The sequence below is a fragment of the Chionomys nivalis genome, chromosome 18 (assembly GCF_950005125.1).
Source record: "Chionomys nivalis chromosome 18, mChiNiv1.1, whole genome shotgun sequence".
Classification (NCBI taxonomy): Eukaryota; Metazoa; Chordata; class Mammalia; order Rodentia; family Cricetidae; genus Chionomys; species Chionomys nivalis.
Genome location: NC_080103.1, coordinates 27,462,107 through 27,472,332, shown reverse-complemented (window position 1 = coordinate 27,472,332; position 10,226 = coordinate 27,462,107).

Genomic DNA, 10,226 nt, shown 5'->3' with positions numbered 1-10,226 from the left:
ATTGGCAAGGATGTTTGGTTTTAATGGTAAAGGCACAAGTCAACAAGGGAATCATTAGTAAGGTAGAGTTCAACAATTAAAAAAGCTCTGCATTGTGTAGGGCATTGTCAAGATAGTGAAATAATATATTGAAAAATCACTTTAAAGTCTGAGAATAAATATTTGTGTAGGGAATATCAGATAAAGGACTTAATCCAAATATAGAAAGAAATGTTAAAAATTCACATTAAGAACACTAGTAACTAAACAAAATGTATCAGAGATTGTTAAAAGACACATTGCTGAAGAAGGTGTGGATGTTAAGAAAGTATATAAATTTGATCCATATCATTGCTAGAGAAATCAAGTTAAAATAGCAATGGAGACTAAGAGGCAGAGATTTATAAATATTCCAAATGTGAGGCCTGATTCAACTATATGAATCTGGTGACAGCTAGGACTATATAGTAACTTCAAAACCAAACTGGAAAACCAGAAACAACAACCAGTTATTATCATTAATACAGCGACCCAAATTCACAACACTGACTAAAGCCATGCTAGTGAGGATTAGGAACATCAGAACTCCAATCCAGTGCTGGTGGGAATTCAGAATTTACTGGGTCAGTTTCTCACAAATCTCAACATTCTCATCAAGCAGTTCAGCAATTTTACCCCTTGCTGCTTATTTGAAGGAACAGAAAAATATATGCCTACACACAAAAATATCCACACATAGCTTTACAGAACTCTGTCTATAACTGGAAAACTGGATAGTGAATGCAGCATACTTTAGTGAGTGAGAAAATAGATAAACAGTTAAAAGACACAGTTAGATTTAGGCAATGGATTGTCCTTCATCTCTGGAACAAAATAAACTATTAAGTAAGCCATAATATGAAGTGTAGGGAACGTAAATGCGTATTGCTACGTGAAGGGAGTCAAACTGAAAGGTTATACTCTACTCTATCCCAACTCTATGACATAGAAAATGCACAACTATAGCCACTGTGAAAGCCAGGGTTGGGAATGGGAAAGGAGCAAGGGCATTTACAGGGCAGTAACATTTCTCTGTAAAGTAGTACAACGATGGATGCATGTCACTGCATGCTTGTCCATTTTTGTGGAGTGTTTAATCCCAAGAGTGACACCGCTCTTAACCTAACTTTGGGAGATGGTAATGTGTCAGTGTTGATTTACCAGTTGCAAAGCATAGATCTCCCTAATCAGGATATTGATAAAGGGGATGAGATGACAACACATATGGGGAGAAAACAGGGCATAGAGTTTCTATTTGAACTGTTCTCAGAGACCTATGTGTTGATAAGTTGTCCCCTAGTTTGGTTCTATGGCCAGCAGGAACATTAGAGGTGTGATCTATGGGGAGGCCTGAGATCATGGGGAACCCAGCCTCTTCTGCTTTTTCTCTCCTGTGTCCAGTCCTTAGATGAACAATTTTATAGTGTGTTTTTTCATCACAATGAGCTGCCTCGCCATGGGTTCAAAAGCTATTGGGTCAATCAACCACAGACAGAAACTTCCAGAATTGTGAGCCAAAACTAACCTTTTGTCTTTGTAATAATGCTATCTCAGGTGTTTAGTACATTTGGCTAACCGAGGAGATGTATAGGAAGTCTCTACATTTTGCTTAATTGTTTACCTGTCAACTCAAAAGTATCCAAATAATAGCACATTTCTTTTATTGAAATAGCTTTATTGAAAATAGTTTTGGCCCTCACATATTATATCATAATAACTTTTTTTCTCTCCCCCTACACCTCTTGGTTCTTTCCTACCTCCGCTCCCATCTGGATCCACTTCTTTTCTGCCTCTCATTAGGAAACAAACAGGCTTCTAAGGGATAATCATACCATACACTAAGTAAAGCATAAAACTATCTCATTAGATTTGTAGAAGACAAATAAACAGAGGGAAAAAACTCAAGAGAAGCGAAAGAATTGGAGACCCATTGCACACTCACAAATACCATAAAAACACTAGAAGTCATAACGTGCACAGATGGCCTGGTATGGACCTGCGCAGGCCCTGTGCATGCTGTTTCACACTCCGTAAGTTCATATAAGCTTTGCTTATGCTGGTTTAGAAGGACTTATTTATTTTGTGTCTGCCATCCTCTCTTTTCTTTTTGCTAAAACAGCAGGCAAATATCTGCCAAACAGCTCTCTAGTAAGTTATGTTTTAGATCTAATACTATACTGAGGTTTCAGTCAAGGTAAGTAGTGAGAAACCCTGAATATGTTGTTTAGGAGGACAGGACATTTTGATGCTCAGTTTTCTCCACTAGAGAATTTTCTTAGAGGATCAGAAGTCTGGAAGAGAAAGTCTAACTTTTTAGGGTAGTAGAGTGAGTTAAGTTAGACCTAATAACGTCAGCCTGAACAAGCTGTGCAGGAAGAGCCAAACATCTCTGCCAGGAACATGTAGAGTTTCCTTGCCTCCTCTTAATATGAGATACAGAGAAGAAGAGAGAAAAATATTTTTTAGCAACCAGGACCTCATCTTGAATATTCTCTCTCAGTTAAGGAGTAGCATTGTTTAATACATCTGATAAAGACCTGGGAATTTGGCTTTGTTGTTGCTGTTATTTCTTGTGCTTACAAAAACCCTGCATCTCATTCAGGTGGACTCAGAGATTTTGACAACTGAGGGACTTGGTGTCAGTCAGTTTATAAATTATATTCTGTAAGAGTGAACCCATCTCTACACAGCCTGCTGTGAAGGGCCAGAAAGGGGAAATCATCACTCACTCTCTCTCTCTTTGATATGGATTTCAACTCACCAAGGCTTTCCCAAGGGTTCCATTTTGTGGTTTGGCCACTCGACTATCTCTAAGTGGTGGGTAAAATGAGATTGTACAACTTCTATGGTTCTGAGGTTCAAGTAGAACGAAAAAAAAAAAGCTCACCTCATAATGTCAACATGCATTGAAGGCTTGATATATCTTAGGAATTTAGGAAGTCAATAAGGAAACACAGTATTTAGGAGAGAAGATAACCTGCAGGACTTCACTTCTTCTATAAAGCCATGGCACTTCTGTGGCATTTAGGGAAAACAGCCCTGAAATGGAATAGGACTGTGGGCAAATGGCTCAATACATCTCACTTAATCAGACTCAGTGCCAACGTTGTTTACAGCACTGAAGACTTTATGCACTTTCTCGCCAACTCTACTCTGTTACTTCACATCACTCCGTCTCTCCTGCATGGCATTTGTTTTATTTTCCTGGCTGAAGCATTTGGGGTTGGCGTTGCTCTGCAGACTGCCTGGGGGATGCTTTAAAGGAGAGTTACTTATTACCGCAACAGATGTGGATGATTTTTAGGGAAATGCTGACTCTATATTGTGAATCTTTATCTCTCTCAGGGAAAAATAAGGAATTTCCCATTGCCTGCTAGCCATCAGAACAGAAGGGCTAAACAGCCTGGCCATAAAAGTAGAGTACTAAAATCCTGACAAGGGGGACAAAAGAAATGGCAGGAAATATTCATGTTAGTTCTGATTAGAGGGGAGACAAATTTGTCTCTCAGTGGTTTATTCTCCTGTTATGGCTCCACAGACACAATTATGGGAAGGGAAGAAAAGTTCAGCCAGAATTTTGAAAACACTAATCTCTGCTATCTGAGTAAAGGAAATAATTATGATGACAACAGACGTGAAAGAAGACATTATGTGCTTTCCTCCCGTCATTAGCTTAGTTTTGCTGCTATTGCTATCAATAACAGCCAAGTAGTGGCGGTGTTTGTGGGAAGCCTTACAATAAGCATAATGTCCCATTGTTATCCTTTCCCTGGAAAAAGAACTCAGCCATTTCACATGTGTCATTGGAGACGTAAGATTTGTCATTTATTTTATTATGCTATAGGACCACCCTGTTTCAATAAATATTCAAACCTATTATTAAATGCTGGGAGCCGATTGAGTGGCTGCCATTACAAGATGGCGCTTGGCCCCGGCCTCGCTTGCTGGACAGCTCCATATTAGGCAATGCAGTGGAACCGTGCCTCTCGTATGTGCAGTGACGATGATGTGCTTAGGGCCAATCCCGTGGCCAGGAGCATCGGCAGGCGCGCATCGGCCAATCCAGGCACGACTCGTTCCCTTACCCCCCATATAAGCAGCTGCCGTTTGGCGCTCGGGGCCCCTTGCTTCCGCTCTCCCTTCAACCAAGAGGCTCCAATAAAGCGTGATTTGGGAAGAATCCTCGTCTGGTGATCGTCTTTTCCTGCTGGTCAGGGAGTTCGCCGCAATTAAACCTAGACTAGCCAAAGCCATATCAAATTTAAAGAGGAAAATAAACATTGGGCACTAAGTTCTCACTTTAAAATAATCATTAGCAGTGGGTTACCTCATACTTTTATTCCACAGATATTTAGCAAGGAAAAACACTACATTGTGGACACCTAAAATTGTAAGATAGCTGTGATCTATGTTAGGATGGTGTGTTCTGTGTTATTATTTGGCAGTATGAAAACTACCCAAATAATCAGGTTCAATGGTGTGGAACTTAGTTTCACTAACAAATCTAGTTGAATGGCTTTTGTCAAAGTGACCAGTAAAAGAAAAAGAAAAGAAAGAAAGCCTGAATATCAGATAGTGAGGAATGAGAAACAGAAGTTTCTCACAAGTGGACAGTAGCTACATCCTGCTCTACCAAAATTCACAACAGACTTAGTCACTTTCTAGCAATTGCAAAACTCAAAAGAGTTTCATTGCCCCTTGTTTTTCATAATAAACTAAAAGCTCAGATATTGGGTAATTATTGACATTTCCTGATTACACCTAAAAATATATTCTGATCAAAGGAATAGATCCTCTCAGCTAGCTACTGACTGTATGTAATAACCTGGATTTTGTATTTTTAAATCCTTATTTGAAAGCTTTACTTTATAATTCTGGGTTTTTTAACTTCCTATTTAATCATTCTAATCTAGCATATTTTGCAAATCCCCCTTGTTTTGGTGACACTGAGTTATTAAGGTTTCAGGATGTTTTCACTGGGTATATTTCAAAATCAGACTCAAGAAAGTTGCAGAAAAGTTAGAAGCTCCAAACAAAAATATTAGCCTCAACTTATTGATATGGCAACAAAAACTCAGATTCCATTTGGGAATTCTGTAAAGGAGACTTGCTTGTTGTTTCTTAAAACCCAAGGAAACTGTATTATTCTTTCAGATCAACATACCCCATATGAACCGCTATCCTGAAACATCAGTTCAAACATACAGCTTGTGTCATAAGATTTTATAGCATCATTAGACACCTCTGGCAGACTTTGGTCTGACAAAACAGCTCACAGAAATGTGGAGAGACAATAATTTGAACCATGCAGGGAAGGGGCAATGATTTTGTGTCTGTTTTATCATCTTGTGAGCTGGTCCTTTCCCTCAGTCATTTCACGAAAATCACTATAGACTCCTGCAGAGGGAAAACCCATTATATCTTGTACGTTTGTCTGACTCTGCTGTTGCTTACTTTTGAATGGTGATCTTCTGTGTAAAATATGGTTTGTCTGATCAAGGGAGCAACATAGAGAATCTTTAGTTTACCAGGGATAATATGCTAATGTGGGTGTTACTTTTGACAATAGGAAATTCAGTGTAGGGTGGGAGAGAGATAAGTAAACCAATGTTATTGTAACAATGCTGTGGAAGAACCAAGTTACAAGGTTATGTGACAGCACCATCGCAAAGAGGGAGAAATTACATAGCTAAGAGGACAGGAAGAAAAGCTTCCTAAAAAGAGCAAAACTAAAGCATCCCTTTAGAGCACAAGCACAGGGTGACAAAAAATATATATATATATATATACACATATATAATGTATATATAAAATTATATGTTTGATTATATAATTATATATAATCTTATGTATATATGTATTATATATTATATATAAAATATAATATATATTTTAAATATATATGCCACAGGCAAAAAGGATCATTGTGGGACAATGAAACCAGATTTATATATGCTGAGGATGTTGGAGAGTTGCATAAACTCCCAAGATGTTAAAGTTTTATCCCCTAGTGAATCTGTTAGAAAAGACATGAATTCATCTATAGGTGTGCTTCCTTGAATTTACCTGAGCATTTGTATAAGGCATCACTTAGGTAGACAGCAGTTCTAAAGCTGATTATGTAAACTGATTTCTTCGACCTCAATATGATAAGAGAAACTGAGTTCATAAATGCAATGTTGGGTAGAAATTATTACTTGTTTTTATTGTAGGTTAATTGATGTCTTGTGAGTATGTGTGTCATGTGTGTGCCTGGTGCTAATGGAGATCAGAGCTGTTTGATCTCCTGAACTAGAATTAGAGCCATGTGTTAACAATCTTGCGGGTGCTGGGAATCAAACCTTGGTGCTCTGGGAGAGTATCAGGTATTCTTAACCATAGAGCCTCAGAAGGAACCTTAAGTTTCTGTGTTAGGGGAAGAAGAGCCACAGGTAGATTTTAGGTAAATAGTACAATAATTTGAAATGTTGGCCCTTGTTTTAACATAGTACAGGTTACTCCTTAGCAATTAATTGGAAGCTTTTGGAAACTGTGTAAGCGAACTTCGTCTTTCATTTCTCCCTTCCCTCTGTTGTTTTCCCTTCAGGCTGAGCTATGCAAGCATCTGAATCCCTGTTCATGAACAGCCTTTATTGATCTTTTAGAAATACACAACACTTGAAAGTTAGAGCTGAAAGAAACCTTGGGGACCACATATTTAAGTGGTTTCCATACTTTGTTTTAAACAACAAAGTGCTTCTTGTGAATAATAGCATAAAATAAAAACTGTCTAAAAGTATTTAAGAATAAGGTTGCTTTCCTTAGAGGTGGGGAGAGTGTTTGTGATTTGTTATCTCTGTCAAATTAAGCTCATCTGTGCTTTCATGCTAGATTCCCCAGGAATCGCTTACAAACTCAAGCTTGAAAGGACAGCCTAGAAAGACTACTGGTAACATTAAAAACTTTTATTTACAGAAAATAGAAATGCTATCAAAGGCATGCCAATTGGCATAATTTTTGAATAAGTCTTCTAATTTATGCAGTGCTTTCTTGTACTTTATAAAGGGATGTCCTGTCCTTCACTGATGTCACTTACAAGGTATTGGCAGATGCTCCATTTTAGAATGATTGACTGACTAGTGTGACCATTGTGTTTCTTAAGCAGCAGCCTTTGGAAAGATAGCTAAGAAGCAGGCCATAAAATGTGACTCGCCAATGTGGCTTCTTCACCTCTTTTGACCGAGTAGTACAGGCCCTTTGTTAAGATTCTGTCTGTTCTGCTGAAAACAGACTATTGTCTGTTTTATTTGTTTGTTTGCTTTCTAAAAAGAGATAGAGAAAAAGGGCATGGAGTCGAGTGGGTGGGGAAGTAGGGAGGATCTGAGAGGAGCTGAGAAAGAAATATCAGAATAAATGGTATGAAAAAAACTAATAAAAATGGGTATTAATGTGGCTCCCTTTAAACTCCTCCCCCTGTTTTTTTGGTCCTGGAATGAAGTTCACCGTATCAGAACAGAGTTAACTAACTTGAAAAAGGAAATTAATCCTTGTTGACATAAACCAATGCTATGGATCTTGGAGATTTACTTTTCTTCAGTGGTGTGACCCACAGTCAGTTTTCCATGCTTCTTGGATAGAGTCCTACACTCATGTGCATAGTAGTGGCTCTAATCTGTTTCAGTGGATTATAATAAAAGCAGACAAAAAAGCTACGAAGTTGGGAGGGGTATGGCATGGGTGTCAGAGAGGAATTGGTTAGAGGGATTTCAAATATCAGTACCATAGGAACAAGAAATGACCTTTGTACATCTCTCAAGAATACAACAGTTTGAATGGGTGCTAAAATATGAGCAGGAGCTGAGTCAGAGGATCAAAGGTCAATCTTGATCATTATTTTTGCAGAGACGCATGTGCCCGATTCTTTGATATGGTTTGGCAGATAATGGCTTGTTTGGTCTGGCAACAATCCATAAAATCATTGTAGATGAAACTGATTTTTAGCCAAACAGAAGTGTACAGCTGATAATAGAGGGAAAGAATAAAGGTCAGCAGACAAAAGACATATTCCTCAAAGGGCATGACTGAGTGTAGATACATAGACCTAAGGTAGTAGACTCAGTGAGATTTTGAAGTAGTAGATAAACAAACAAACAAAAATCTGGAAGGCAATCGCTCAGAATAAATATATAGGGCCAGCATTGATTGACACGATTACATTTTATCTTTTTTTATAAAAATTTCAATTTCAATATCAAATTCATATCCTAATAATAGCTTCTAAGAGAGTTAGTGGATATAAGAATCTTATTTTTCTGTAGTACTCAGAGTTATAAGCCACCTTGAGTTATTTGGTGGAACCCTATCTCCAAAGTTAAAAAAAGTGAAAGTAAAGAAAGAAAAGAAATACCTGAGGGAGGGGGAATGGAGTGGGGGGAGGAGAAGAGGAGTGGGGACAGGGGGAGGGAAGTGGGGGGAGGGGGCAATATGTGGGAGGAGTGGGAGGGAAATGGGAAACAGGGAGCAGGTGGAAATTTTAATTAAAAAAGAATAAAAATAAATAAATAATAAAAAAAGAAAAGAAATACTTATATTTTATTTATACTGGAATAAAAGCTAATGGATATATGTTCTCAAGTTCTTTGAGAGAGAAAACACAGAGCAAATATAACAAGTTTCAGTGCTCTGCTTTGTATTGTAGTCTTACTTTTAATTTCTTTATTTAATTTTTTAATTTTTATTCAAATGCGGTGTTTATCAAGCATGTTATTTCTTTTTGAAGTTTTCTGAAAATTCTCTGTCAAAAAAAATGACATCTTGAATTCGGAGGTAAATGGATGGATATAGAAAACATCATTTTGAATGAGGTAACCCAGACACAGAAAGGCAATTATCTCATGTACTCGCTCATAGGTGGTTTTTAAACATAAAGCAAAGAAAACCAGCCTACAAACCACAATCCCAGAGAACTTATACAACAATGAGGACACCAAGAGAGACTTACATATATCTAATCTACATGGGTAGTAGAAAAAGACAAGATCTCCCGAGTAAATTAGGAGCACGGGGACCTTGGGAAAATAGTTTCTAATCCAAGGTAAAAGTTTAAACCTTTCCTTTTGCTGTTTCTATTGCTTCAGTAGCTAATTGAAAAAAAAAACTTTATATTTAAACCTGACTGAGCTTACTGCATCTGTTTCAAGGCCAGTCAGAGTTGAACCCGGCTGCCGAAAGACTGTATAAAAATTATAATAAATATTGTCAAATCAATGTAGGACAGGCTTAATCATACAAATTCTTGGGTCAACAAATTTGGCAAGAATCTGTCCCAAAGTCTGGATTACAGCAACATAGCTGGATTTAACTTAAATCCAACAAAATTGCTGTCTAGTTTTATATTGAGTTTTTAAGAAAAAAAAAAAACTCAATGACAATATTACAATGTTGCTTTTTTTAAAGAGAGAGCTGGTTAAAATTTTTACAGGCTGAAAGAATGATCACAGATAGCTTAGTGATGAGCACTTAGTCAGTGGTTAATATAGAAATACTTGATGAATTTGGGAGATACTTGAGAATCTGATGAAAATTCAAACCTACCAGAAGGACTCTGCAACCACAAAAGAAACTTAAGTTTGGTACATATTTGTCAGGGGATCCTATGATCTCTGATGTGACATCTTTAACTCCAAGTTGGAAACTTCCAAACTAGAAGAAGTTTTGCAAATATTGCTTGGTAGAGCTTTAGACACAGAAAGGAAAAAGTCATATATTTGCCCGTATCTCATGGTGACATTCCATTCTTTGAATGACTTTACAATGGGAAGTATATCTCTCTAAACATTTATTGGAGTCTTTCGCTAGAAGACTCTAACCCATCTCTATCATCAAGATTTGATATATTTTCATAGTAGTTGACCCAATGAAAACAGCTTTCTATTTTTATTGCAGGCTATTCCTACCAGAATTTAAACATATGAAGACCTATATCTCTGTGGATGACAACCATGAGCCTTGGTTCCAGAGTATCTATTATTAGATTCTAGATATTTCATTTAGTAATTTTAATGCATGTCAACTACTCATTCATTTCATATATATGTATGATACATTATAAATTTAGAGTTCTTGTAGAAAATCCAGGATTGTGCAATAATAAATGTGAATGACTATGTATTATTGCATTATAGAAGACCTCTATAACAATCTAAAATGGCTAGCATTTCATTTAGTTT